Consider the following 6,000-nt stretch of genomic DNA (forward strand, 5'->3'; position numbering starts at 1 on the left):
AATTCTTATTTTTGTATATGTACCCATGCCATCTAACGCTGTTAAAAAATTAACAGTTTAAAATTAAAATGACTAAAATATTCTTAATGGGTAAGCGCGCAAATAGAAATTTTTATAAGGATATACAAGTAAATAGAAATTTTACCACGCTTTTGGATAAGAATTTAGGCAAATCTAATTAGTCATATCATAATTATGAGGTGCTGAGCGACCCATGACATACTAAGTCCAGTTAGAATAGATGACCGATGACCTACTAACTAAGTCCGTCTACAAGCCAAATTTCATATCACACTATTTTTTATCGAAATGTCTGATTGGACGGAACTTGGTGTCTCCCTGCCTCCCTCTGAGGAGGACATAAAAAATCCCAGACCTTCTTCCAAAATCCAATTCCATTGCAGAAAACTGGCATATGACCCATGTTTAGTTGAGCGTTCCCTCACTTTCTACCTTCAAAAGTTAAAAGAAACACAAACCAAAAAACAGAAGGAAAAAAAGAAAAAGCCGGCAACCGAGACACCGGAGGTATCAACAGTGTCATAGATCGAGAGAGAATCCTGATTGGCCGAGGTTCCTTTGGATTCTGTGAACCTATGCCCCTAGGGCTTTTCCTCCTCATTGGCTGGCATTTCCCATCCCTTTAGAGAATAATAAGGCCATGGGAGCAAGCTAACAAGCTCCTAAGAAACCCATATCTCCTTCCTGTCTGCCTTGAAAACCCGCCATAAATTCACTTAAAAACGACCAATAGTACCACCACCCACACACACAAAAAAAAGAAGAGACTCTCTTGCTTGTTATCACAAAGCAAACTCATTTCTCTGAGCTTTTGCTGGATTTTAGGTGGCTTTGTGCAGCCTTTATCCTGATTTTGTTTCTCTTTTTCTGTTTCCATTACCACCAACTCAGTGCTGTTAAAGCCACCTACTTAGCATCATTTCTGGTCCTTAGACTTAAGCCACCTTCTTTCCAACTCAAACCAGCAGTCTTCTCTCTCTCTCTCTCTCTCTCTCTCTCTCTCTCTCTCTCTCTCTCTCTCTCTCTCTCTCTCTCTTCTGGGCCCAAGAGAATCGGGATCCCGATACGCAGGGGGCGGGTGGAAGCCGGGCACCGGGGGAAAGGGGGGTGGGAGGTTGGGGAGGAAAGAGTAAGGGTAATAACATCATTTCAAATTTTTTATTTTATTTTTAATTAATATAAATATGATTTTTTTAACACCGTTAAAACAACCGTTATATTAGGGGTATCTGTACAATAACAGAGTTTTATGAGGGTATGCATGCAAATATTAATTTTGAAAGGGTATTCACGCAAAATTCGTTATTTAGAAGGGTATCCATGCAAAAAATCCTATATAATTCATTAAATCCTTTATTATAATTGTGACATATTAGATTTTTTTAAGAGTAATTGATTACTAATTTTGTGCTAGCTAAACAATTATTATGATTGAGAACAAATATGTCAATTTAATGAATTATATATTAAAATGATTTATTACCTTATTAGAATAATTGATTGCTAATTTTGTGCTAGCAAAATAATTATTGTGATTGAGATCTAATATGTCAATTCAAAAAATTATATATTAGAATGATTTATTACTTTACTAGAATAATTGATTGCTAATTTTGTATTAGCAAAACAATTATTGTGATTGAGATCTAATATGTCAATTTAATGAATTATGCATTAAAATAATTTATTACCTTATTAGAATAATTGATTGCTAATTTTGTGCTAACAAGATAATTATTATGATTGAGATCTAATTTATCAATTCAATGAATTATATATTAGAATGATTTATTACCTCATTAGAATAATTGATTGCTAATTTTGTATTAGCAAAACAATTATTGTGATTGAGATCTAATATGTTAATTCAATAAATTATATATTAAAATAATTTATTACCTTATTAGAATAATTGATTGCTAATTTTGTGCGAGCAAAATAATTATTGTGATTGAGATCTAATATATCAATTCAATGAATTATATATTAGAATGATTTATTACCTTATTAGAATAATTGATTACTAATTTTGTGCTAGCAAAACAATTATTGTAATTGAGATCTAATTTGTCAATTCAATAATTAATTATTATGTATTAAAAAATTTCTAAATTTTTCGTTTGAATGGAATCTAGGAATTACTCCTTGAGGAGTACAAATGGAGGTATGATAAACTTCTTGGAGGTTAGGCAAATTATTATCTTTTTTTTAGAATAATTGATTACTAATTTTGTGCTAGCTAAATAATTATTGTAATTAAAATCTAATATGTCACAATTGTAATAAAGGATTTAATGAATTATATATTACGAACAAAAATAAATAGACACTTCTTTGGATTGTTAGCAATAAATAATTCATTAAATTCTTTATTACAATTGTGACATATTACATTTTTTTTAAGAATAATTGATTACTAATTTTATGCTAGCTAAACAATTATTGTAATTAAAATCTAATATGTCACAATTATAATAAAGAATTTATGAATTATATATTGCTATCAATCCAAAAAAGTGTATTTTTATTTTTGTTAGTAATATATAATTCATTAAATCCTTTATTACAATTGTGACATATTAGATTTTAATTACAATAATTGTTTAGCTAGCACAAAATTAGTAATCAATTATTCTAAAAAAAGATAATAATTTGCTTAACCTTCAAGAGGTTTATCATACCTCCATTTGGACTCCTCAAGAAGTAATTTCCAAATCCCATTCAAACGAAAAATTCGAAAATTGGTTAATACATAATAATTAATTCATTAAATTGACAAATTAGATCTCAATTACAATAATTGGAACAGCGTAGCGACGGATAATTCAGAATCAACATAGGTCTAGTCCAGGGGACAAATCAATAGGAAATGCTATTTGCTTCTTAAGAAGAAGAACTTCTATGAAATGAAAGAGTTGGAACGGGCGTCGGATATCATATCAAAATAAAAAAGAAAAAAGGAAGAAGTGTTATCGAATGAGAAGATCTATCGACCTTTTATTTTTGTAAGGCTCAGCTTTCTACAGACCGAGGGGTGGAGGATCGTTTTGAGTCTTATGTTCTGGCGGGTATCTAATCCATTAGCTGAGATGTCAAGCCTACACCTTATCTTGCTAGAAAAAAATTAGTAATTAATTATTCTAATAAGGTAATAAATCATTCTAATATATAATTCATTGAATTGACATATTAGATTTCAATCACAATAATTATTTTGCTAGCACAAAATTAGCAATCAATTATTCTAATAAGGTAATAAATCATTCTAATATATAATTTATTGAATTGACATATTATATTTCAATTACAATAATTATCTAGCTAGTACTAAATTAATAATTAATTATTAATAATTAAGAAAATTTAAATAAAAAATTCAAAAATTGGTTAATCCATTATAACTTTAGGATGGTGGACTCAAAGCCTATGAATGACCAAATTCATGATTTTGAAATACTGATCCACCAGCTTAGGACTAATGGAACCAATTGGATGAATCATTCCAGGTAGCATGTTTGATAGATAAACTACCTAATTTCTGATTTGATTTTGCTAAGACTCTAAGCTATACCCAAGGAGGTCTCACCCTAATCCAACTTTTGAACTTTATTAGAATTGAAGAGCAGCATAGGCTCAGCAGTAAAACCTTTACTAGACACAAAAAATAATGCTTATAATGTAGAGGCCCCACATAGAAAAAATTAGAACCGATCCTACAAAAATAAGCATTACAAAAAGAAACCCTACCACCCTACAAACCCTAACCACCACAATGGAAAACTTATCCAATCCCAGGAGCAGAAGAAGAAGAAAGAGGAAAGTGGTGTTCGTTTCTGTTATGTGTGTGGTCGGACCAACCATTTGTCTCCCTAGTGCTTCTATAAGAAGACTGCACCTCTTTAATCCAAGAAAAAAAGTCCACACACAACCAGTGCTCAAGTCAACATAGTGACTTTCAGCGCTGGCTCCTTCGAGACTACTTTCAGGTCTGTTTCTTTCGTTCCTGAAGTTAACATGTGAGGATCTTAGTGTTATTTTGATGTTTACAAAGCCATTGAGGCCATATGGAAGTGCTAATGCCATGAACTCAATTGATCAAGATCATAAACACTTAAGGAAGAAAGAAGTGATACATTCTTGATACATTCTCAATACACTGTTCATATACGATTAAAACAACTCTCAAGAACTCATCTAAGGACAAATTATTTAGAAGAACTTGAGAAAAAAATCTAAATTTCAGTTTGACAAAGTTAAGAGTGAAGTTTTCTTGTTAAGGGGCAATTTTATCTTTTTACTAGTCAAAGAGATGAAACTTGTATGTGCCAAGCATCCTAAATTAATTGCAATATCTTTTATTGGTTTCATGTGCTAAACTAACCTTGAGATGCAGAAAATCAAGGTTAGAGTCGACCCCAGAAAGTTTGGAGTCGACTCTGATACATATGGTACACTTGGCACACCATTGGCAAGCTTGGCACACCATTGGCGCACTTGGTACAGACCTAGAGTCGACCCCAGAAGAATTAGAGTCGACCCTGGCATATTTGGCATGCTTGGCACAGGCTTCAGGCCGATCCCAGAAAATGGCACTATAGCTCGAGTCGACCCCAACAAGTTTCACAAGAGAATTGCTCTCTAGATTGCCTGTCAGAGTCAACCCCAGCCAAGCTCGAGTCGACTCTACTGCAGCTCGAGCCGACCCCAGAAAAGTTCGAGTCGACCCCAACTTGAATCATCAAAAAAATGCTCTCTCGATTCCCTGTCAGCGTCGACCCCAGCTAAGCTCGAGTCGACCCCACTGAAGCTCGAGTCGACTCTAGGAATATTCGATTCGCCCCCAGTTTGGAACAATAAAAAACTGCTCTCTGAATTTTCTGTCAGAGTTGACCCCAAGGAAGCTCGAGTCGACCCCAGCTAGTGGCATTGTAGCTCGAGTCGTTCCCAGCAAAATTCGAGTCGACCCCAGCACGACTAACAGCATAACGGCTAGTTTTGCAGAAGTACATTTTAAGGCTTCAACGGCTATAAACGGCTAGTTTCTTCAATCCAACAGCCATAAATAAATTTTTAAGGATTAGAAAAGTATTTAAGAGCCACTATTCATCAGGAAAAGATCTTTTTGTGAAATTAAAAGGGTGTATTCAAGAGAAAACAAAATCCTAGAGTTCTTCATTCATTGCTTCATTCCAAAATCTGAAAGAAGGTGGTTGAGCAGATTTCAAGTAACTTCAAGAGCTTTACCAACCCCTTGAGGAGTGAAGCAACCTTGGCAAAGAAGAGAAGAATATCTACAAAGCGATAATTATTTTCTTTTCTCTTCTTTGAGTGCATACTTGTTTTATTTGCTCATTTAGGAACTTTAAACCTCTTATCTCTTATTCCTTGTAAGGTTTGTTGGCGAGCCTGTAAAACCAATGGTGTAGGTTATTGGTGAGCCCGTAAAACCAAAGGTTAGGTTTAATTGGTGATCCTGTAAAACCAATTGTAGGATTTTTGGATTGTGAGTCCGGCAAAATAATCCAACTGTAATTCGAGAGATTATAGTGAATTTCCAACGGAACGTGTAGAGAGTGGACGTCGTAGGTGCCTTGGGGTGCACCGAACAACTATACTTGTTTTGTGTTTGTATTGTATTCATTTTGCTTCCACTACACTTATACAATTCACATAAGCCAAATTACTCATCCATCTATAAATAAAATTTAAGGTCTTAAAATTTAGAAAACCCAATTCACCGCCCTCTTAGGTTGTTATCTTGGGCAACAACATGACTTTACCTGTTAGGTGCCAGCAAGTCACATGACATGTCAGGTTGGGACCATATATATATAAGCTTTGCCAAAGCCCTCACTTGCATGTCCATGCAGACACAGCATTTCTTCTTTCCTTTTGAAATAACTTTTTTGTTGTGTAATTTGGATGTTGTATGTCTTGTATGTTTTTTAATTTCCCCCTTGTTGCATGTGAATTCGAATT

The sequence above is a fragment of the Phoenix dactylifera genome, unplaced genomic scaffold (assembly GCF_009389715.1).
Source record: "Phoenix dactylifera cultivar Barhee BC4 unplaced genomic scaffold, palm_55x_up_171113_PBpolish2nd_filt_p 000511F, whole genome shotgun sequence".
Taxonomy (NCBI): domain Eukaryota; kingdom Viridiplantae; phylum Streptophyta; class Magnoliopsida; order Arecales; family Arecaceae; genus Phoenix; species Phoenix dactylifera.